This window comes from Melozone crissalis, unplaced genomic scaffold (assembly GCF_028551555.1).
Source record: "Melozone crissalis strain CALT ecotype California unplaced genomic scaffold, PUWL_Pcris_2 ptg000017l_1, whole genome shotgun sequence".
NCBI lineage: Eukaryota > Metazoa > Chordata > Aves > Passeriformes > Passerellidae > Melozone > Melozone crissalis.
The window spans coordinates 14,712,638-14,736,583 of NW_026535795.1; the positions used below are offsets into that span (position 1 = coordinate 14,712,638).

The 23,946-nt window shown below is 59.5% G+C and overlaps 1 protein-coding gene across 5 annotated transcripts in view; it reads left to right on the plus strand.

Annotated features, from left to right (window-relative positions):
- DLGAP4 (DLG associated protein 4) overlaps positions 1 to 23,946 on the plus strand; it is a 156,555-nt gene that overhangs the window by 61,034 nt on the left and 71,575 nt on the right. For 4 of the 5 annotated variants that reach the window (XM_054274862.1, XM_054274864.1, XM_054274865.1 and 1 more), the window contains exon 3: positions 23,716 to 23,806. The exons of the other annotated variant lie outside the window; for it this stretch is intronic. The gene's annotated coding sequence lies outside the window, so the exon portion shown is untranslated. The remainder of the gene's footprint in view (positions 1 to 23,715; positions 23,807 to 23,946) is intronic. 5 annotated transcript variants of the gene reach the window in all.

Sequence of the window (23,946 nt, forward strand, 5' to 3'; positions counted from 1 at the left end):
CAGTGCAGGGATGCAGGGTCAGTGCAGGGATGCAGGATCAGTGCAAGGATGTAGGATCAGTGCAGAATCAGTGCAGGGATTCAGGATCAGTTCGGGGATTCAGGATCAGTGCAGGGAAGTAGGGTCAGTGCAGGGATGCAGGATCAGTGCAGGGATTTGTGATCAGTGCAGGATCAGTGCAGGATGCAGAATCCATACAGGGATGCAGGATCAGTGCAGGGATGCAGGATAAGTTCAGGGCTACAGGTCAGTGCAGTGCTGAGAGCATCCCCTGCACCTTTCCCATGCAGGTCCTGCAGGTCCAGGAGGGGTTGGCAGCTCTGGGACAAGGGGGAGGACAGGGCAGGGCCTCTCAGGGAGCAGCAGGAGCCAGAGAGCTTTGTCACCTCTGTGTCACCTCCATGGGCTCATGAATGGCTCTGAGGGACTGAGAGGAGCCCAGGGAGCTGTGCCCTCTCTGTCCTGTGCCAGGCAGCAGAGGAGGCTGTGCCATCCCTGCTGGGTCCCTCCCCCGCACAGCCCCAGCACAGAGCAAAGCATGGCAGTGATGAATCCCAGCCAGAGAGCTCTCACCCGGACCCTGAGTGTCCTCTGGAATTCCCAGCTGGCCTCCCAGGCTGGAGAGCTGCTGGAGCTTCCTGAGGGACACCACCCTCCCACCTGTACTGCTCCTCTCCAAGAGCTGGGCATTTTAACTGGGATCAGGGACATTTGGTGTGAGAAAAGTATTTTCTACAGGAAAGGGCTTGCAAAGCACTTCAAGAGCGAGGGTTGTTGAGCCCTGGCAAAGCCACAAACCTGCTCTGTGCATTCCTGTATGAACAGGGCACAGAGAGCCCCAGGAGGGGGCTGGGACTGCACACCCTCCCCACCCTGCTGCCACCTGACCCATTGCCATGCCTCTCCTCCTCCTGGATCACAGCAGGCACAGGCAGGATCCCACAGAGGCAGAGGCAGAGCCTGGAGCAATCCCTTGCTGTGCTCTTTAGTATCCTGCTCCCTTGTTCCTCAGCTGAGCCAAGGGCTGCCCTGCACTGTCACCTCCCTGCCAGCCAGGTGTGTGCTGGTGCTGGTGGCTGGAGCCCACCTCTGCCACCACAGCCATGGGAGCCCAGGAGCAGCCTCGGTGTTCCCCCACACAGCTCTGTCTGCTCGCTCAGCCCGCAGTGACAGGGACTGGGCTGGGCCCTGTCCCCATGGGCTGGGCACTGTGAGGCTGGCAGGGCTCACAGAGACCCTGGAGTGCCAGACTTTGCATAATGAGAAAAAGGCCCTGCCTGGGCCATGTGCTGGGGAGGCTGGAGGCAGAGCTGGGGCTGCTGGAGGGACTGGGCCTGACAGCAGGGACAGGGCTGGTGTCAGTGCTGGTGGCAGGGCTGGTGGCAGTGCTAGTGGCAGTGCTAGTGGCAGTGCTGGTGGCAGGGCTGAGGGCAGTGCTGGTGGCAGGGCTGGTGGCAGGGCTGGTGGCAGACTGATGGCAGAGACCCCAGTGATTTCTTTCCTGGGTCCACGTGCCTTCTGGGGCAGTAAGGGACCCCAGAGATGCCAGCACACGTGGTGTCCTGGAGGGTCCCAGCACAGTGCCAGCCCAGGTGTGTATGTGCTGCGTGGACTGGGACAGATGAGCACTGCAGGGTCAGCTCCAGATCAGGACCATCTGCTGGGGCCCTAATGACAAACCAGGTTCCTGCAGGTGCTGGGTGATGCAGTGAATTAAACCCAGGTTGGGCTGAGGTTCTTTGGGAGAATTATCTTCCAAAATCAGGGCTCTGTTGTTATTTGGAGTGAGGGAGGTGTTTACTCTCCTCCCACCTCTTCTGGCTCAGGCACAGAGGCACAGTAACCCTCAATGCCCTGCCCTGAGGAGATGCTGCTGGGGCACAGGGATGACTCTTCAGGGGGCCCAAATTGCACATTCAAACCTTGCTCCCAGCCCTGGCAATTGGGCAACTGCAGGAGAGGCATCAAGGCACATCCCATGGGATTCTGAACCTCAAGGCAGATCCCAAGGGATGCTGAGCCTCAATGCACCCCCTGAGGGATGCTGATTCTCAAGGCATCCCAAAGGCTGCTGGTGCCCTTCAGCTCCCCAAGGAGGCAGAGGCTTGCGGGGCACCAGAGCTCTGAGCTGAGGGTGGCTGCTGCCCTGCTGCTGTGCCCTGCAGAGACCACAAAGCAGAGGAAAATTTAATGTAAGAACTGGGGTTCCAGAAGCTCCTGAGTCATGGTGACACCAAGGGCCAGCTGTGTCCCCCCAGGCCCCAGCTATGTCAGATGTGGCCCCAGTGTCTCTCTGGGCTGGGGGCTGTGTGGAGCTGGACTCAGAGGGAGGCAGTGCTGCCTCTGCAGGAATGATGCTCTCAGGCTGCCACTGAGTTCAGCCCTGTCACTTCTCCGTCTCCAGTTCCAACATCAGCTTCTTCAAACCCCCCAAGCTGATGGGGGTCACAGAGGGCCCCAGCCACAGCCCTTGGAGCTGGGGACTGGGTGCTGCCGCTGGGGAGGCAGAGGGAGGTGAGGGAGGCAGAGGGAAGCAGAGGGAGGTGAGGGACTCCATGTCCTTGCCCCTTGCACTTTTGCACACTCGTGGTGCTTTGCTCTGCCTGTGGCCATGCCTGGCGCTGGCAGCTGTTCCTGGATAACCCCAGATGGCCGGAAAGCTGAGGCAGCTGCCAGCACAGACATCCCAGCTCTGCCCAGTGCTGCTGCTCCCCTGGGCCTGCTCTCCATCCCAGCCAAGCTGGAGGAGCCCAGGCAGCCCTGATGAGATGGCCCCACTGCCAAAAAACTACTTCATACTCTTGGTGGGAAAATAATCCTTTCAAAGGTGCCTTCCAAGGAGTCAGGCAGTGTTTAGAGTGGGATGCAGAGACAGGGTGAGCAACTGGGGACACAGCCTGTCCCGTGTCCTGGGGATGGAGCACACGTGTCCCCTGTGGAGGGAGGGGGTGGCTCTGTCTCGCTCATCCTGCAGATGGCTTGTTCTGGGATTTTTGCTGATCAGTCACTCCTGATCGTGTGTTTCCGCAGAGGAGCTGCATTCACAAGTGCCACAGCCTTTGCCTGTGTCCCAGTGGGCTGTGAGAGTGTTCAGCAAGAGCCCAGGCTGCAGCAGGTCTGGAAAGAGGCACTTTGATATCTGAGGGTCACCAGAGGAAACAGGAAAAGTAAGAAAGGACAGCTGGAGAGCTGTTTCTGAGTGGGCGAGGGCTGAAACGTCATCCCCTGCCCTGAGCGTGGCCCCCCTCTCACCTTTGCTGTGCTGCTCCATGCTTGGCTCAGGCCCCTCTCCTGACCCTCTGAGGGGGATCCTGGCTCCATACACAGCACAGACCCCTCTCCTGAGCCTCTGAGGGGGATCCTGGCTCCATACACAGCACAGGCCCCTCTCCTGACCCTCTGAGGGGGATCCTATCTCCATAATTGGCACAGGCCCCTCTCCCAACCCTCTGAGGGGGATGCTGCCTCCCCAGGTCTGCTCTGGCCCGGGCTCCTGCTCACAGCTCCCTGGCCCAGGCTGTGGGAGCCCACAGTGTCACTGCCCATCTAGCCGTGCTGGTGGCACTGTGGCTGCCATGCCAATAACACTGTGGCTGCCATGTGGGTGACACTGTGGCTGCAATGCTGGTGGCACTGTGGCTGCCATGTGGGTGACACTGTGGCTGCAATGCTGGTGACACTGTGGCTGCCATGCCGGTGTTACTGTGGCTGCCATGCCAGTGATACTGTGGCTGCAATGCTGGTGACACTGTGGCTGCTGTGTTGGTGGCACTATGGCTGCCACGCTGGTGGCACTGTGGCTGCCATGCCGGTGACACTGTGGCTGCCGTGCCCACGCTGCTGGAGCTGTCCTGAGCTGCCTGGCAGTGCTGCTCTCTGGCAGATGCAGGCACAGGCACCCAGCACTGCTGGGGGCACACAGGGCACTGCAGGGAGCTGCAGCTTCCACCCTCCCAGCCAGACCCCGGCCCTGGCACAGCTCCAGGCTGGGTGGGGGCTGCACCTGGGTATGGGGACGTGAATTTGCCCTCCCAAGTCCACTGGGTGCTCCCTGCAGGATCCCAAATGGGATTAGCACTGGCTGCTAAACCTGGGCAAAGGCAGGGTGGAGCCTCCTGGGAAAGGAAGATCCTCAGTAGCAGCGTGTGATGAGATCCCTGTGGGAGATGTCACATCAGCTCTCACAGGGACCTGGTGGCTCTCACCACCTCCATGTGTGCAGGGGGCAAGGAGGACACGGTCAGGGGCTGTTTCCAGCTGGTGCTCTGTGGCATCCCGATGTTGGCCTGGCTCTGGAGGGTTCTTGGTAAGGTCAGCTCACCCTGCCCTGCACTCCCAGCCAGCAGCATGAGCTGCCCTGAAGACAAATGGTCCCAAAGACAGGACTAAGGAGAGCTCAATAAATTCTCATCTCACATTCACTCATCACTTTGAGCAGCAGCTTGCCTGGCGTGCTCACAAGGCTTCTGTGCCAGTGGGACAGTGACACCCTGAGCTGCAGGAGTCTCCCACAGCACCTGCCAGCCCAGCACTGAGGGGCTTCTCAGCCTCTCCTGCCCTAGGGCTCATTCCTGACCTTGTCCTTGGCCAGGACTGTTCAGTGCTGTGGCTGAAGGGCCCAGGGATGTGGTTGAGAAAGGGAATCTTCCCAGCACTGTGGCCAGGTCTCTGCTGGGCACACACCCACAGCCAGGGCAGACAGAGGAACAGGAACAGGCCCATCCTGCTCCTGAGGCTCACAGCTCAGGGACAGAGCCCACCTGAGCCTCCTTGGAATCTGCTCCCAGACCCTCAGTCTCCCAGGGACTGACTCCAGCACAGCCTGCTGTGCTCACAGGCCACGCTGGAGTTTGTGAACATCTCCAGTGACCACGTGGGATGCACCAGATGGGAAAACAAGCAGGCAGGACAGCCTGAATGCTTGTTCCCCCCCTTCTACCAGGATCTCCCCTTTCCACATCTGTACCAAGTTTTGCACAATGCCCAGATTTCCCCAGGGGACACTTGGTGCAGCAGCCCCCTTACCCTGCTCACCCTTTGGGGAGTTTCTGCTGCTCCCCCAGGGGGGCAGAGCAAAGGGGTAAATGTTCAGCTGTGATGATTTAGAGGTTTTTAGGTCTGAGGGGGGTTTTAGGGGTGCCTGAGGGGCAGCTGAGGCCAGCACCACCTCATTTCCTCAGGCTGATCTCTGGTTATTTACATCCTTACACAGCTATCCCTGGGGGACAGGCACAGGGACACAGCAAGGGAAGTGTGACAGGAGGGTGTTTTTAGGTGACCATCCCTCTCATCTGAGGTGTTGTACTTCTCCACAATGTAAATATGTGTGAACACAGGAGCACTGTATCCCCCCTGCCCTGGAAGGGAGTTTTTCACCCATCCAGACTCCTTATTACGAGTCTGTTGTCAGATAATGGCACGAGGTAAATTGGTGTCTGTGGGTGCCTGAGCTGAGCCCACCACCCCCGTTCCATGGGAATGGATCAAAATGCCAAGGAAGCCTTGGAAGTGTCAGCCCCGCTCCCCTGCCAGCCCCAAGCACAGCAGCACAGCATCAGGCTCTGCCTGCCAGACACAGCACAGTGAGCACGTTAGTCCCTAATGAGGCCGGGCCCCACTGTGCCAGGCAGACAGAAATCCTCATGCACAGCCTTTTCCAGCCCTGCAGGGCTTAGGAGCTCTCCTGGTAAGCCAGGCAGAGGAAATGGGATAAGCCTCGCTTTACCGACGGGGAATTGAGGCACAAAAAGGTTTAAGTGACTTAAAAGGGATTTGGAGAAGAACATCTCCAGAGCCCAGGTGCAGAATCATCCCTGGAAGAAGGCGTGACCTTTCAGTGTCACCTCGTTAGAAACACCGGGTGGCACAAGCAGGAGGAGCCCAGAGGAGAATTGCTGCTGCCAGCCCTGCTCCATGTGCCCCCAGCCCCTCCATGAGCCCCCAAATCCTTCAGCTGCCCACAGCTCCTCCATGAGCCCCCAGCCCTCTGTGTGCTCCCAAATCCTTCAGCTGCCCTCAGCCCCTGCATGAGCCCCCAGCCCCTCCAGGTACCCCCAGCTCCCCCGTGCCACGAGGCTGGTGGGCTGCAGGCAGCCCCTGGGGCCGTGGCCAGGCAGGCAGCTGTGTCCCCTCCTGCTCTGCTCTGCTGTCCCTTGCCTGTGCAGGGCCACACAGGGACTGGCCCACAGGGAGCAGTGGTGCCTGTGCCAGGGTTGGAAAGGCACTGTCCTGCTGCCATCAGTGGCTCTGGGGAAGCAGCTCCTTGGCATGTGCCCAGGAGAGCTCTGGAGAAGGAGCCAGGCGATCCCAGGACACCTGTGTGCCAGGGGCTCTGTCACCCTGCATGTCCCCCGCCTGCTGCTGGCACCTGAGCTCTCCTGGGCACGTGCCAAGGGTTTCTCTCCCTCTCCTTTGCTCCCCCTTCTCATGGGCACTGTGGTGGCTCTGGCTCGTTGTCACAGCCTGGGGAATTGTGTCAGCACGTGCCCGGTGTGTGTGCCCATGTCAGCAGGGGTGTGCGGGCATGGGCACACGGGGACAGCCCTGGATGCCCAGCAGCGTCCCTGCAGGCATGGCAGGGGCTGGGGGTGAGAGGGGCTCACCTGGAGCAGGGTGAGAGCTGCCAGCCAGAGCACAGGCTGTGCTCCCCAGGACCCATCCCTGCTGGCAGCCAGGGCAGGGCTGTGTCCCCAGGGACTGACTGTGCAGGTGGCCCTGGCTGTGTCCCCAGGGACTGGCCATGCAGGTGGCACTGGCTGTGTCCCCAGGGACACAGGGCCATGCAGGTGGCCCTGGCTCTGTCCTCCCTGGCACAGCCCAGCCCTGGGCCCAGCTCTCCCTTGCTCTGGGAGTTCAGGAGTTGCTCTGCAGAGGGGCACTGAGGTGGGTTCAGAAATGGGCACAGGACAGGCATTGCTGGGTGCTGAGGTGTCACATTTGGCCTTCTGGAGAGCCACAGAGGGAGGAATTTGTACACACCTCATGTCCAGGTTTATTTGCTGCATTCTGACTTTCCAAGCTGTTTGGCACCCTGTGGCAATGCTGGGATCAGGAGGCCAAAGCTTTGCTGATTAAACACAGCACAGCAGGCTGGGTGACCCCAGGAGCTGGGCATGGGGACCCCACACTGAGTGTTCATGCACCAGAAAGTGCTCTGGGGAGGAGTAACCTGGGCTCTGGGCTGCAGAAAAGGTTTGGTCATTTCCTGTGGAATGCAAAGCTGCCCTGCAGCAGCATGTGGAGCTTGGCTGAGAGAGGCTCCTGGCTGCCCTCAGGGATGTGGAGGATGCTGAGCCCTCCAGAGGGGTTCTGGATGGACTCAGGGTGTGGGGGGATGCTCTCCCCCCCAGAGGGGCTCTTGGCTGGGCTAAGGCTGTGGGGGCATTGCTGTGGTGCCCAGAGGGGCTCCTGCACCCTTGGGTCTGAATTGCTGTGTGACAGAACAGCCCCTGTGCTTCACCCTGCCCAGGCTGGGCAGTCTGTAGGGGTCTCAAGGCCCAACAGCATCAGGTCAGGTACTCCTTCACCTGTGGAGCAGTGGCCAGCTCAGCTCTGCAAACCAGCATTTGCAAGCCAAAAAATAGAATTCTGCTGCTGTTTTCTTCCTTTCCTTCTTTCTGAAGGCCAGGTGGAAGGTGCTGTAGCGACGGTGGGGACAGGAGGAGCGGGGGAGTTGCTGAGAGCAGGTGTGCCAGTGTAGGCTGGGGCTGTGAATCCTGGTTCTCAGACACTGTTGGAGGCATTTGAGGCACATCTGTTGCAAATTCGGGCAGGAAGGCTTTGGTTGTTTATAACCTGCCTGTCCTGTGAGCAGTCAGTGTCTCAGGTGCGTCCCTGCCCTGTTGGGGTGAGCCCAGGGCTGGTTCTGACCTCCCTGACGCAGTGGATGTGTGCCTGTGGCTCTCCATGGTCACTCAGTGGGCAGTGGGGCTGGCCCAGGGCCTCCCCCAGCCCTGCCTGCTGTCCTGGCTGGGGCACAGCAGTGCCAGCCCTGCGGGCAGGGGTTCATGCCAGGGGTTCATGCCAGGGGTTCATGCCAGGGGTTCATGCCAGCAGAGCCTCGGGACACTGCCCAGTGTTCAAGGAGGGGACTCAGCAGAGCTCTGAGCCCCAGCACCAGGGAGGATCCACCTGAGCACAGGAGGCTCCACAGGGAGCTGGGCACGGCTGCAGGGTGCCCACAGAGGAGTGGGCAGTGCCAGGGAGCCCTCCTGCCACCCCAGCTGCACCCTGGGGCTCAGTCACTGTGCCAGGACTGTGCCAAGCACTGGGAGAGGAGAACCCCCCCAGCTGCCGGGACAGGCTGGGGATGAGGGCTCACATGAATTCCCTGTGATTCCTGGAGCTGTGTGTGTGCTGAGACAGCTGCATCCCTCCTCATCCCACAGCCTGTCCTCCCACTGCACCTCAGCCCCGTCTGCCTCGCCCAGGGCTGCAGGAGAGTCCCTGTGCCTGTTCCCAGGCTGCTGGTGCCCACCAGTGGCTGCCACCAGCCTGCCCTGCCTGCCAGGGTGGCATTTCCTGGGGCTGGGTGGCACCAGCACTGCCACCAGCCCTGCCACCAGCACTGCCACCAACAGTGCCATCAGCACTGCCACCAGCCCTGCCATCAGCCCTGCCACCAGCCCTGCCATCAGCACTGCCACCAGCCCTGCCACCAGCACTGCCACCAACAGTGCCATCAGCACTGCCACCAGCCCTGCCACCAGCCCTGCCACCAGCCCTGCCATCAGCCCTGCCACCAGCCCTGCCATCAGCACTGCCATCAGCACTGCCACCAGCACTGCCACCAGCACTGCCATCAGCACTGCCATCAGCCTGTCCTGGCTGCCAGGGCTGCATTCCCAGGCTCTGGCAGAGTGTGAGCCTGGGGGCTGGTTGAGGCTCAGGGGCAGCTGTGTCACCTGTGGGCCTCCTGGCACATCTGTGCCATCTGCAGTGGCATGGGAGCTCCTCTGGCTCCAGCTGTTTCCTGATCCCCAGACTGAAGCAGAGGCTGGAGCCCCCTGGGCACCCAGACCTCGGGAATGAGGGCTGCAAACCTGGGGATGGGGGCACCAATGCTCAACCCATGTTCCCAAAGCACTGAGGGGTCTGCAGAGGCTGCTGGTGTCCCCACACATATTTTAGGGCAGGAAGAAATGGCCTCAAACTGTGCCAGGGAAGGTTTAGGTTGGATATTATGGAAAATTTCTTCATGGAAAGGGTGGTCAGGCAGTGGAGGAGTCTGCCCAGGGCAGTGGTGGAGTCACCATTGCTGGGTGTGGATGTGGCACCTGGGGACATGGGTTAGTGGTGAGCTTGGAGGAATGGTTGGATTTGATGATCTTAAGGATCTTTCCCAACCCTGGTGTTTTTCTGTGACTCCATCCCCTCCCCAGATCTCTCTCCTGGAGTGGCAAACTCAGATCTTTTTCAGTGCAGAGCCCTGGGCTTTCCTCAGCCTCCCACCTCTGGCCTCAGCTCTGCTGCAGCCTGAGCTGCAGACAGTGAGGGGCTGCACAGCTGCTGCACCCACAGCTGCATTCCCCTTCACCTGCCACAGAAGGGACTGAAACTGAGACTCTGCCATCCTGGGCTGGCAGGACAGAGGCACTGAGGGAGCTGCACAGCTGCATGCAGCACTGCACACTTGTCTGGGGGTGCTGCCTGCCTCAGTTTCCCCCTCTGTGGTGAGGGGACAGCTGTTCCCAGCTGTTTGCAGGAGGCATTGCTGCCACACAGGCACTGGAGCAGGGGCTGAGCTGAACAGAGGAGATCACAGAGTGGTTTGGGTGGGGAAGGATCCTAAAACCATCCATGGGCACGGGCAGGGCACCTTCCAGTGCCCAGGGTGCCCCAAGCCCTGTCCAACCCAGCCCTGGTCAGGGATGCAGGGGCAGCCACAGCTCCTGTGGGAGGTTGTGTAAGGGTAAATGGGTGACTTTAGCACTCCAAGCCCTTGATAGAGGCCCCATGGCCACCGGGCAAAGGCTCTTCTTTCCCTGTGTCCCCTCCCAGGTGGGACAGGGCTGTGTGGGAGCAGAGGGGAGCCCAGCACTGCTCCTGCAGAGCCCTGGCCCAGGTGGGCACAGAGGGGCTGCCCTGGCCCTGCCTGCTGCTGGGGTGGGTGTGCTTTGGGTCAGGACATGGCAAGAATGGGATCAAGCTGCTAAAAAATGTCCTGTGAGAGAGAAAGGAGAGCCCACAGCTCCCTCAGAAGGGCCTCAGGTGCCTGGAGCCTGTGTGCTGGCAGCCAGGGCACACATCCCTCCTGGCTGGGTTTTGCTTTGGAAACATCAGGGTTTGGGGTTTCATCCCTCTGTCTGGGGAGGATTTTGGAGGTTCAGCGTCACCACCCTGGGCAGAGGGCTGTCCTGCCACCCCTGCACATGTCACCCTCCCTTTCCCACTGGGGTTCTCCTGAGCTGCACCAGACCAGCAGCTCGTGGGGAAACACAGCAGAGCAAAGCCTCCTGTGCTTCTGGGGAGCAGTGGGGTGTCCCTGGGCACGGGCGGCTGGGCAGAAACCTCCATGGAGCTTTTCTCTGGGGAATGTTGGGACAGGAGGGAGGAATTACACCAGAATCTGCCTCTGTGTGCTGGGGAACACAGCAAAGCACATCCCCCTCTGCCAAGTGCCTGTGTCTGTGTGAGCTGGGGCTCCAGGACAGCCCAAAATCCAGCCAGTGCCATGGCAGGACTCTGCCAGGGTTCTCCACCTCCAGAAAACTCCCAAGGGACTGAGAGCCAGGGCTGTGTCTCTGCAGAGCTGGGCAGGGACTGGGAGGAGCCCCTGGGCTCTGGTTTTGCCTTCCCGTGCTGCCGTGTTCAAAGATTCAGCAGCTCTGGTTCCAGGCACAGCAGGCAGAGCTCTCCTGGAAACAATTGGAGTGGAGCAGTTGAACTCAGCTCCCAGGAAAGCAGCAGGACCTTGGCTGGGCTTTGGGGATCCCACCGTGCTGGGGACCCCTGGGACAGGCAGGGTGAGCCCCAGGAGCTCAGGGGGCTGTGGGACTCCATCCCTAAACCCTCCTGGAGCTGCATCCCTTGGCACGGGATGTTCCTGCAGCCAGGGCCCTTCCCAAGGGCTGGCTCTGGGACCCCGGGGTGCAGGGCACACCTGGGGAGCACAGAGTGGGACCTGGCACACAGGGAGCCCCAGGAGGGTTTAGGGATGGAGGCGAGGAAGCACAAATGCAGGATTCCAGAGAGGCCAATCCCAGTGAGGGATCAGAGGCAGGCTGCAAATCCCGGGGATGCCTGGCTTGTGTGAAAGGAAGGGGCTGCAGCAGCTGCCTGCTGATGCATTCCTGGGTAAACACGGGGGTGGAGAAGAAAGAGCTCAGCTAAAGGACACAAGAACTGGTGCAGTGTTTGGGGATGTTCAGGCTGAAACCCACGGTTTGATTTTCCAGATCCCCTGGGGAGCTCACCTGCCAAACTGAGCAAGTCAAAATCCATTTTTTTTAAAGTCAAAGTGCTTCCCCTCAATACCTTCCTCCAGGATGCCTCAGCAGCAGTGTCAGGGCTTCCTTCCATTTCAGCTAATTTCATGATGCTCACAAAATTCCATCAAAGCTGGAATTGGAAACAGAACGTCTGTCTGTCTGGACAACAGGGCTCATCTTCTTCCTCCCATTCTCATCTAAATTCACTGTCTCTCATATTTCTGCCTCATTCCCTGCTCTGCCCTGCACCCCTCCCTCCATGGTAGTGCCTCTCCATGCCAGGGCACAGGATCATTCCTGGCACGTGCCCTGCCTGCCCAGCGCTGCCAGGAGCAGCAGGAGGAGCAGAGGAACTTCTGTGACCTGCAGGTTCTGCCTGTCTGGCATCTCCTGCAGCCTCCCTTTGTGTTTATCAGGTGTCTGGAGCAGAGCCCTGCGATGTCTCTCCCTCCCGAGGGTGTTGGAGGGTTAATGAGTTGATGTTTGCATAGAGCTTTGAAGGGAGGAGCCAGGTGGGAGGGTGGCAGGAGCAGAACTGGATTCCTGCATCCCATCTCCTCCCTCCCCTCACTGAGGGTGCCAGCCCCTGTGCCAGCTCACCTGGGGGACAGGGCTGCTGCAGGTGCAGGGGAGGGGACAGCCTGTGAGGGAAACCACTGATGGGAAAGAGAATCATGGAAAGCTTGGATTGAAAGGGACCTTAACACTCATCTCATTCCACCCCTGCCATGGGCAGGGACATCTCCCACTGTCCCAGGTGCTCCAAACCCCATCCAGCCTGGCCTTGGGCACTGTCAGGGATGCAGGGGCAGCCACAGCTGCTCTGGGCACCCTGTGCCACAGGGAAGAAATTTTTCCCTATCCCCTATCTCATCTGTCCCTGCCCTCTGGCAGTAGGAAGCCATTACCCTTGTCCTGTCCCTCCAGACTCTTGTCCAAAATCCTTCTTCAGCTCTCCTGGAGCTCCTTTAGGCCCTGGAAGGGGCTCAGGGATCCCCCTGGATCCTCCTGCCCTCCAGACTGAACATCCCCAGCTCTCCCAGCCTTTCCTCATGGGTGAGGTTCCATCCCTCTAATCTAATGTTTCACCCACAGGACTTTCTTTTCTTCTTTATTCCAATCCATGCAAAAGGAAAACAAACTCCAGTTGTTTCCCCAATTTCCTTTCAGTTGTCAGTGCCAGCTGCCCCCAGAGCAGCTGGTTCTGGGGAGATGCAGGAGCTCTCCCCCTCCTGGAGCAGAGCTTTCCTGTCTGAGCAGGGCAGGATCAGCATGCTGGACAGCAGGGCTGGGATTTCCAGCTGGAGAATTCCCAGCAGCCCTGGCCAGCCCTGGCTCCATGTCACTGCACCTCAGCAGGGGCTGGGCTGGGCAGTTCGTGTTGGAGCTGGCGGTGTTAATTAAGAGGTAACAAGCATGATGGAGATTTATTTTCAGGCTGTGTACTTGCAACTGATTATGCACAACTGGGAAATGGAAAATTGACCTCCTGCTCATTTTCCTGTCCTCTTCACAGCAACAGTTAATTATTGTGGTGGGCAATACTGCCCTGGACAGGCCTGGCAGGGAGCAGCTCTGCAGCCCAGCCCTGGCACCTGGGCCTCAGCTCCTTCCCTCCATCCCACACCCTGAACCAGGCAATCTTCCCCTTCCTTGTCTTCCTCACTCCCAGCCTGAGCAGCCTTAGGGAGAGGGAGGCTGATCGTGGGTGTGGGGATGTTGAAGCCTGGAAAAGCAGGGCTGTGGTCAGCCTGGCAGGCAGGCAGGGCAGCTCTGGGCTCAGCTCTGGGCACTGGGTGTGCAATGCTGCCTGCCTGGCATCTCCTTCCCCAGCTGGCGCACAGGGCAGCTCCTGGCAGGGTTCAGCAGGCTGCAGCTCTCTCCTTGTCCCCATCCTATGCCTCAGTTTCCCCTCTATCAGTGAGGTTGATACTTTGAGTGGGGGTGATAATTGAGTGAGGCTGGTGGGATTTGCATTTGCCAGAGTTCATCCCTGTGCTGCAGCACTCTCTCCAGAACCAGTGGCTCCAGTGGGCACAGGGTGCTCTGGTTTCCCACATCTGTGCAACGTGAGCCAGTCCTTGTCATGTTTTCCTCCATCTGGCTTTGCACACAGCCTCGCTCCCCATCTCCCTGCCTGGAGCCACTGGCTGCCTGCATGGAGCAAACTGGGCTGTGCTGGGCACTGCCCTGGGCTGGCCCTCTGCACCCACACTGCTCTCTGCAGGGACACAGATGATGCCAGGGGGTGCAGCCGCTGCCTGGACAGGCAGGGAAGGGCTCTCCAGCCTGGCTGGCAGTGCCTCCCAACCCCATCTGTGCCCAGCCTCAGCCAGAGCAGACTGGGGGAGAACAGGCAGCACTGGGGGGCAGCTTTAACCCTTGAGTTCCAGGTGGCTTGCAAACAGCCCCACACAGCCCTCGGGTAGTGCCAGAGACCAGCACAGCAGGCACCCCTAATGCTTTTATAATCTGCTTTCTTGTCTGTGACTGTTCTCCCAGGAAAGGGAGGGGGAGGCATGATTAATTTTCATTAGCCTGGTAAATAATAAGCTTGTTTCCGCTAGTCTTGCCCTGTAATTAGGGCTCTGGTGCCAGGGCCCTGAGAAGGAAGCTGGGATTTGCTGGTGACTCATGGGAAGCTGGGCCAGCCTGGACATCCTGCCCGGGGCAGGAAAAGGGGAGAGGCTGGGGTCCCTCGGAGAGACAGAGCTTCCAGAGGGCACAGGAGCAAGGGACAGGGTCCTCTGAGGGCAGGGGGAAAAGGCCACCTTGGGAGAGGGAAAAACCCACCAAGGGAGAGAGAAAACCCCACCTAGGGAGAGGAGAAACCCATCTGAGAGGGAAAAACCCACTCAGGAAGAGGGAAAAATCCACCCAGGGAAAGAGAAAAACCCACCCAGGGAGAGGGAAAAACCCATCCAAGGAGGAGAGGGAAAACCCATCCAAAAGTAGGTTATTACTCAAGGGAAAATGGAAGCAAATCTTTTTACCCAAGAAGTGGATCTTGCCGTGGATGTAGGATGAGCTCAGGAGGATGTAGGATGAGTTCAGTGATGTGGAGTTGAGGAGGGGAAGGAGCACTGCGGTGTCTGCTCTGACTCTGGGGCTGGGTGAGCCAGAGGCAGCAGTGCCCAGGGGTGCAGAGCAGCAGGGAAACCCCTGCACCATGAACAAACCCCTGCAGGTGAGGGCACCTCTGTGTCTGTCAGAGGGGCTGGGAATCAGAGCCTGCCCCACAGGGAGCTATTGGAATATAAATCCCAATATTACCAGGTAGATTGTGCCTGGGCCAGTCTGACCCTTGCTGCTGGGCCAAAGGCAGCAGCTGTGGTGTATCACCCCAGAGACACCTTTAGCTTGCTGGAGATTGCAGCTGGGCACTGAAACAAGTCCAGGCGTGTTAGGAACTCCGTTTACCTCAGGAGGGAAGGCTTCAGGCGATGGTAAGGAGGAAAAGGAGATGGATTCTGCTGGAGGGTTTATATCCAGAGCTTTATTCCATGGTTACAGAGGTCTGAATGTAGGCAACACCTCCAACAGAATCGTGAGCACATGCTCTGATTACCTTTTTAAGCTCAGGGACAGGGGGAGGGGAGGGGACAGATGAGTACCAACCAGGTGAGAGGGGCAGGGTCTCAGGGGGGGATGACACCTGGACAGGCCAATGACCCCTCGGCCTGATGGGCATCTTTTGAACTTGACCAACCACAGGACGCCTTGCTGGAACGTTAAGCCTGATTGACAGGACTCACTCAGCAAGGGGGCGAGGGGGAAGGGAGAGAGGTATAGGCACACCTGGGAAAGGACCCAGAAGTTTAAAACAGGACATCACAACACACCGCAACAGGGAGCGGCTGCTGGGGGGACTCTGTTCCCCAGCAGGGGACAGAGCATCCCAAGGGACCACGGTGGGATCCTCTTGCACAGGCAGCAATGTGGAACTTGCTGCCCTGAGATACCAGAGTCACAGAGCTAAGGGAGTTCAAAGGAGAAATGGAAAAGGCTGGAAGGGGTGTGGATGAGGAGGATGGCCCTGCCTGCAGGAGGGCCTCTGGGACAAGCAATGTCCAGGATGCCACCAGCACGGGGCACCTCCAGGAATTGCTCCATCCCAGCAGCAAGGGCCTTCCCAAGGGCGAGCAGGAGCTGTGCCATGCTCTGCACGTGAGCCCAGCCCCAGAGCCTCCTCGGGAGGAAGCTCCTGCCAAGGAATGAGCGCACAGCCCCATCAGGGAGCAGTGTTTTCCCAAGCCAGCAGATGCAGCGAAAACCCTCATTGAAAGAGCTGTTTGCTAAGGAAAAAACAACTGGCACGCTAATTAAAAGCGACTGATTAAAGGACTGAAAGGGAATTACTCATCGTAATCGTTAAAGGCAGCACCTGCAGAGCTCTCCCTGCTCTCAGAACACGAGCATCCTCCGCACTGCCGAGGGGACATGGCAGGGACACGACAGGGACAGGCAGCTCCGCGGTGATGGAGCTGGGGCAGCCCCGATGGGCACAGCATGGCCCCTCCTCTGGCGGGCACCAGCGCTGCCCTGTGGCCACCAGCCCAACCCTGTGGCCAGCAGCTTGGCCCTATGGCCATCAACCCAACCCTATGGCCAGCAGCCTGACCCCATGGCCACCAGCCCGACCCTATGGCCATCAACCCAACACTGTGGCCATCAGCCTGACGCTGTGGCCACCAGCCCAACCCCACGGCCACCAGCCCGACCCTGTGGCCACCAGCCCTGTGCCTCCTGCGCACTGCCATGACCTGATGGCCGGCAGGCGGTGACATCGCTGTGACAGCAGCCAGAGCAGAGAGCCCAGCCCCAGAGCCCAGCCCTGCCCATAGCCCAGCCCAGCCCTGCTCTCCTGGCTCCATCCCTTGTGCCCAAGGTGCTGCTGTGGCCGCCTCAGCGCGGGGCTGGGGCCCAGCTCAGAGCAGGGACCTGCTCCAGGCCCGCCGGGTGTTGGCAGCTCCCGTGGGTGCTGCAGCTTCTCCCAGGAGTCACACAGGAGCTTCTTTGTCCCTTCTCTGCCAGAGGCAGAGCAGGAACAAAGCTGAGGCTTCTCAGCAGGACTGCACGAGCTTTCTGTGGGGCTTTCTGGCACCTGTGTGGTGTGTCTGACCCGGTTTAGGGGGTTTTTTTGCTGAATTTGGTGTGGCCATGTCAGGTTGTGCCCAGCCTCAATGAGAGATGCTGCCCTTTGTCCCTGGCCAGCAGACAGGCAGTGTCAGGGACAGGGAGCAGGACAGATCCTTTAGGTGTTCCTGCACAGGAGAGCAGGGCAGCTCCCAGCAGGGCCAGGACATGGGGCATGGGCTGTGCTCTGTCCCCTGACCCCAGGCGGGAGCAGGACCCAGGGTTCCCTGGTGGGGACAGGCTGGGGACAGGCTGGGTGCCACAGGAGGTGGCTCTGAGCCAGCCCCTCTGGCCTTCTCCTCCCTCTGCAGCCCCACTGCAGCTCAGGCTGGCTGTCCCAGCCCGCTGTGCCCTGGCTGTGCTGCTCAGCCCAGGGCTGCAGAAGGAGCCAGCAGTGCCAGGGACAGTCCCTGGCTGGGTGTAGGGGCAGCTGTGGCACTGGAAATAAGCCTTCCTTTGGCTTTGGGGCAGTGTGCCTCCATTCTTTTCCACAGTCACTCAGACTGGATATTAGGGGAAGTTTCTCCACAGCGAGGGTGCTGAGGCACTGGCACAGCTGCCCACGGCACTGGTGGAGTCGCCATCCACCCCTGGAAGTGTTAAAAACGTGTGGATGTGGCACCTGGGGACGTGGGTTAGGGGTGGACCTGGCAGTGCTGGGTTAAGGGCTGCACTTGGGGATCTCAGAGGGATTTTCTGATTGTACTGACTCCCTGATTGTGTGACCATCCTCCCAGGCACCCAGCTGCCATAAACTGAGTCCCTTTTTCAGCAGGGCACTGTGGGTGCCACACAGGCTCTGATCCTCTGCCTTTCCTGGCTGAGGCAGGGTCTCCCTTTAGCCAGGATTCTGTACAGATGTGTCCAGCTGTTGAGCCACCGTGTCCTGCACATCCCTGGTGGGATGCAGTGCTCAGCACTGGTCTCTCCTGTAGAAGGGAACCTGTTTCCCCTGCAGATCACAGAGCTGCTGGCAGAGCAGCTGCCAGCCTGGGAAAGGCCCTGTGCATTCTTGCACTGTCTTCCTCTGCTGGAGCAGATCTGAGAGCTTTGCAGGTGGGTATGACTCAAAGTGCTGACCTTGCCTGCCGTGACATCTGATGTCCCCTGGCGCCCTCATTCCTCCCTGGAGTTGTTGATTTTAGCATTTGCTAGGTTTAACACTCCAATTATGTGACGCTCCCAGCCAGGTTTCAGGAGCACAACTAGGTCAGATCCTTGTCCATGTGTGAGCAGAGTGTGTTATCAGGCTCCCTGGCATCGTTGGGAATGCACTTTGGGAATTTCTTCTCTCCAAGTCCCTTGTCTGGACCAATTTTGTTCTCCACATTGTTATGTCACTCAGGTGAAGGCTCCCAGTCCCTCCTGTTTGTTTTTCTCCCTCACTATTTCCTGCCTGTGGTCTGTCCCACACCCCATGCCCACAGGAAGCCTGTCCCAGTCCCTGCAGCCCCAGCCCCAGCTGTGCCCTGCCCTCTCCTGGGAGCTCCTGTCCCTGGGGAGTGGCCCCAGTGCAGAATCCCTGCTCACAGTTCCAGGCTGCCCAGCTTACAGACATCCCTGATGGCCCTGGGGAGGGGACGTGCCACCCCCGGGTCCCTCAGCAGGAGCTGTGTCCTCCCTGCTGGGGCACAGCTCTGTCAGTGCCTGGGGAGAGGCTCAGCTCTGCTCCTTCCAGCTCCTTCCCCCATTCCTGCCCTGGGATCTCAGGGCTGTTTGCTGCTGTTCCCATGGCAATGACAGGTAACCCCCACCCTCAGTGCCCTCCCCTGCTCCCAGCCAGGGCTGCTGGCCCAGCCATGGTCCCCTGTCACAGAATCCTCAGCTTGGAAGAGAACTCCAAGATCACCAAGTCCAGCCATCAACCTGGTCCCACCACAGGCACCCCTAAACCCCATCCCTGTGTGCCACATCCCAGTGGCTCCTGAACACCTCCACACCTCCTCCCTGGGCAGCCCATTCCTGTGCCTGGCCCTCTTTCAGTGAAACTGTTTTGCCTAGTACCTAATCTGAACCAGTTGAGTAGAGCAGAGCTTATCTCAGTGTTTATTTAGTAAATTGGTGGCAGCAAATTTAATATAAGACCTTAGCAGGAGGGAGGGTGATGTTTCTTTCGAATCAAACAGATTTCAGGCACTCAAAGTCACTCTTCTTCCTTTAGGAGGTGTCCCCAAGGTCTGGCAGGTCCCCTGTGTATAAAGGCTACTGTCAGGTCCCCACTCTGTCCCCAAGGTTCCCCTCAGTTGACATTGATGTGAGGTTTGATCTCTAGGAGTGTCAGGGTGGATCTTTTGCCTCAGCTTCTCACTGACTTCAACTCCATCTCCAGCAGGATCAGTGTGTGCTGTGCTTGTGCTCAGGACAGCCTCCTGTCAGGACAGCAGGGACAGGAACAGCCCACTCCATGTGCTGTAACCTCATTTCCTTGCTGCCCTGCCCCAACAGGACCCTGCTGACGAGGCAACTGCGTGGGAGCCTTGGCCCTGGGGAGGGGAGCACCTTCCTCACAGCTCAGCAGGACTTCCCACCTCCCACCTTTGCTCCATTGTTCCCTCTGCTGTTTTCACACACATATTTTCCTTCCATGCCTCCTCAGAAGGATCCTGCCGACCAATCTCCTGCCTTATGCTCAGCCCTACCTCACCTGTGCTCTCCCCTCTCCCCAAGCAGCCCCTTGTCCTTCCCTGGAGGTGCTGCTCCCAAACATCCTCCGTGGTGATTCTTTCTGGGATGCCCAAAGGAGCTCAATGCATTTGTTTTACCCAGAGAAATGGTGCAGAGATTACAAGAGCACACAAATATTTGTTTTCATTAGTTCTCTTGCTGGATTTGCACACAATGGCGTTATGGCCAGTTTCAGAAGGGTTGGCAGTGTCTGTACCTGATCTTAGAGTCTGTGTTAGAGGGGTTCAGTCTGGGGACAGCAGCAGGAGGGGTGGCAGCAGGAGGGGTGGCAGCAGCAGGAACGGGCCCTTGTTCAGCCCCTTGCCATTGCTGGGCGCCTGCCTGTGGGGCTGTGCCCTGCTCCTCACCCTTTCCCCCCTGCCCCTGTGCCAGGCCTGCTCATGCCCCATCCCTGCTGTGCTCGTGGGGTCCCTCAGGGACTCTCAGCCTTTGCACAGAGCTCTGGGTCCAGCTCTGGGCTGGCTGCCAGCTCCCTGTGCCTGTTCCCTGCAATGGAGGCTTCCTCTCCTCTCAGGTTTACCCAAAGCAGCCGTGGGTGGTTTGCTGAGGCTCGTCCAAATCTGGAGGAGAATAGGAAGGAGCAGGAGGTGACAGCCCAGCCTGGGAGGGTCCTCTCTTCTCACAGAGACCGTCCCAAGATGCTGCTGTTTGACTGTAACATTCCACAGGATTTTCCCTGGAATTAGATCCCAGCCCACCTGCACCTGCCCAGCTCTGGCCTTGCTGTGCCCTGGCTGTGAGCACACCAGGGTGCTCTGGAGTGGCAGAGGGGGAAGGATCACCCTGCCCTCCTCATCTGCTCACTGGGCTGAAACCCCACTGCCTTCCTCAGGAGGCCCCAGCAGACTCTGATGCTTCATATTCATCACCAACCTGCAGCCACCTCTGGGGTGGGACCTGGAGCACCAGATCCATCCCTTCAAGGCCTTCTCCAGCCCCACAGAACCACCCAGGCTGCAGCAGGGCAGGCTGTGGCCTCCTCCCTTAGACCAAGAGGACAATAGTGACCAGCTGATGCTCCAGTGAGGCTTGGCTGCAGAGCATCTGAGACCCCGTTCACCAAAATTGTCTTGAAGGGGCATCAGCTCATCAGCAAGGCACCCCTGAGCAGAGCAGGGTCCTGGATGGACCCTTGATGGCTTCCTCTGCCATCCTGGGCCCTCATTGCCTGGAAAACCAGAGCCCAGCTTGGCCCCTGCTCCCCCACCCTTCCCTGAGCTTCCAGCCCCTCTCCTGTCATTCCAGCCCCTCTCCTGTCCTGCCATGCAGCAGCTTCCATCCCACCCCTCACACCCAGCGTGAGCACCCTGCTGTGAGCAGGGCAGGGACAGAGGGACAGTGGAGGGGGGACAGAGGGACAATGGAGGCAGGGACAGGGGGACAATGGAGGCAGGAGAGGGGGACAGTGGAGGCAGGGACAGAGGGACAATGGAGGCAGGGACAGGGGGACAGTGGAGGCAGGGACAGAGGGACAGTGGAGGCAAGGACAGAGGGACAGTGGAGGCAGGGACAGGGGGACAATGGAGGAAGGGACAGGGGGACAGTGGAGGCAGGGACAGGGGGACAGTGGAGGCAGGGACAGAGGGACAGTGGAGGCAGGGACAGGGGGACAATGGAGGCAGGGACAGGGGGACAGTGGAGGCAGGACAGAGGGACAATGGAGGCAGGGACAGAGGGACAATGGAGGCAGGGACAGGGGGACAATGGAGGCAGGACAGGGGGACAGTGGAGGCAGGGACAGAGGGACAGTGGAGGCAAGGACAGAGGGACAATGGAGGAAGGGACAGGGGGACAAGGGAGGAAGGGACAGGGGGACAGTGGAGGCAGGGACAGAGGGACAGTGGAGGCAGGGACAGGGGGACAATGGAGGAAGGGACAGGGGGACAATGGAGGCAGGACAGAGGGACAGTGGCCGTGTCTGGGTGGAGGGAGGAGGAAAGGGGCACTGGAGGTGTCTGCCTGGTTGGTAACATCGGGTGGTTGGGCTGCTGACACAATTGCTCATTTGCATTTCCTTGGGCGTTGATGCTGATATTAATTAAAAGCAATTATGGTGCCATTTTCTCTGTGCAAGAACAGCATGTAAAGGGGAAAACAGTGTTCCACACCAAAATGCTTCTTGCTCCAGAGCTTCAGTGACCTTGTTTAGTGTGAGGAACCTGCTGGGTGAGGGGAGGCCTGGCACCCAGGCCCTGCTTCTCCCACCTGTTGGATGTGCCAGGGGTGCCAGGATTGGCTGTTCCTGGGGGCCTGAGGCACCCTGAGGGTGCTGGTGACACACACAGACGTGATGGGTGCTGCCAGCTCTGGGCAGGCACTTCCACCCCAATGGCCACAGGGTGCTGGTGCTGGTGCCTGTGCAGCCAGGAGGGTGCTGGGCCATTCCCAGAAGGTGCTGCTGGCTCCATGGTGGCATCAGTGGCTCTGGTGGTGCTGCCCTCCATGCCAGCACTGTGGCACTAGAGCAGGGCACTGTCACACAGAGGGTGACAGACCCAGCTGGTGCTGGCACTGGGGGCAGCACTGGCTGGGCTGGTGGCTCTGTGTCTGCATCACGGGCTTACACTGAACACAGCTCCCAGTGCTGGAATTCCCTTTCCATGGAGAGCTGTGACAGGGCCAGGCAGTGCCAGTGCAGTGCAGTCCCTGGCACCTGGCCCTGCCACAGCCCATCCTGGCACACACAGAGTGGTCACAGCCACCTCAGGGACACCCCTGAGCCCGGGAATGTCTGGCTCTGGCCTGGGGAGGTGTCCCTTGGGCCACAGCAGAGGCCTGGGCTGGGTGAAGCCACCTGTGCCTCACCTCAGCCTCGGGCTCTGACCCCACAGCCCAGCAGCAGCAAGAGAGGGGAGAGGGGATGTTTGGTGCAGGAGGCAGGGGAGCTGTGGGGACACATGGGAATGCCCTGCCTGGCTGTCCCAGGGCACATCCCTTTGCTGTGGCATTTCCCTCTGCAGTGCTGGGCCATAGTGAGAGGATGATGAGGGTTTGTACCCACTTTAGGAGCCCAGTCTGCTGGTCTGCCCAGGCTGTCCATCGTTCTGTCTGCTGGGATATCCCCCCTGAGGGCCTTGGAGTGAACACAGCCCTCTGTTCTCTGCCTGCTCTGTGCCTCCCCATCTTCCTTGGCACAGGTTCTGGGGGGCTGCTGGCCTGTCTGAGGAGGGCACGGTGCCCAGCCAGGCACCCGGGCTGTGTGTGCCCCTCTGGCTGGGTGTGGCAGGGGCACAGTGCGGTCCCAGGAGCCCTGCAGGGCCCATCTCTCCATCCTGGGCACAAAGAGCTGCTGCCTCATCTCTGGCTTTGCTCCTCTTCTGCATCACCAGGGGGGAGTCAAGCCCAGCACCTGGATCTGGCTTTCCTAAAAAAATTGCTGAGATTGTCCTTGTCCCAGCCTTCCATCTGAGCTGAGAAACTGGGGTTCCCCTATTTTCACCCCTCTTTGAGCTCCCACAGACCTTCTCAAAGCCAGATGGCCTCCTCCATTCAAGTGGGAATGAAAAAGCTGTCCTAGGAAGGCTAACTCCTGTTTTGGCTCCCATGGCATTTCCAAGCCCTCCTTCCCTGCAGCAGGGGCTGCCCAGTTTGCCCCAGCAGCTCCCAGTGCAGGACAGAGAGGCTGTGGGTGCTCACAATCAATGCAAACCCCAACAGCACTGAGCAGATAACTCAGGCTGTGTTCTCTGTGGGGTTTTGGGGACACCAACAAACATGGGGGTTTCCCCAGATTTATTTAGCTGGTTTTTCACAGAGGGAGCATTTCTGCCGTGGTTTGCAGCGTGGTGGGTGGGCAGGGAAGGAGGAAGCAGCAGCTTTAGCTGCAGCACAGTAGCACCCAGTGACCAGATGGGAGAGGCTGAGGGGGAGCTGCCGTGAGCAGCTGGAGGTGACAGTCAGAGCAGGTTCTGCTGTGCTGGGACACTGCAAGGGGAGCACCAGAGGAGCCATCTGCCACCCCAGGCAGGGGGATTGTCCCCAGGATTGTCCCTCCTGCCTCCCTGGGCTCGGCTCAAAGGGGACAGCCCAGAGGTGAGGCACAGAGGGTGACAGGTCCCCCTGCCCAGCTCAGTGGCTCCTGGCATGGTGAGTCCATGATAAACCAACAAGGGAAGAGAAGACAAAGAGCGCTTTCTCACAAAGGGGCTCCTGAGCCCCCAGCAAGGAGCATTTTGGATGTTCTCCTCCCCACCTGGCTGATCCCAGCTCATCCTCTCAGTCCATGTGACACCAGAGTGACACAGGACCCACTGCCACATCTTTCCCTGTCCTGTGGGCACTGTCTCTGCCGCCCCCTCTGCCATGTGCCCTTTGCTGGGCACAGCCTGGGATCAGGCAGAGCAGTCAGGTGTTTGCAGCTTTGGGCTGTGGGATGTTTGTCAGGGAGATGAACTCTGACCACAGGGATCACAGACACCTCTCTGACCCCTGGGAGGACACGGCCCCTTTGCTCTCTGCCCTGCAGGTCTTCATGAGGGACAGCCCTGGAGCCCAGAGGGACACACGGTGCTCAGGATGCTGAGTCTGGCCCAGTGCTGAGCCCAGCAAGCTGAGAGGTACAGGATGGTCATGGGGTGGCTTTGGGATGATCCTGGGGTGGCTTTGGGATGTCCGTGGGGTGGCTTTGGGGTGGCCCTGGGGTGGATTTGGGGCTGGTCCCAGGGTGGCTTTGGGATGGACCTGGGGTGGCTTTGGG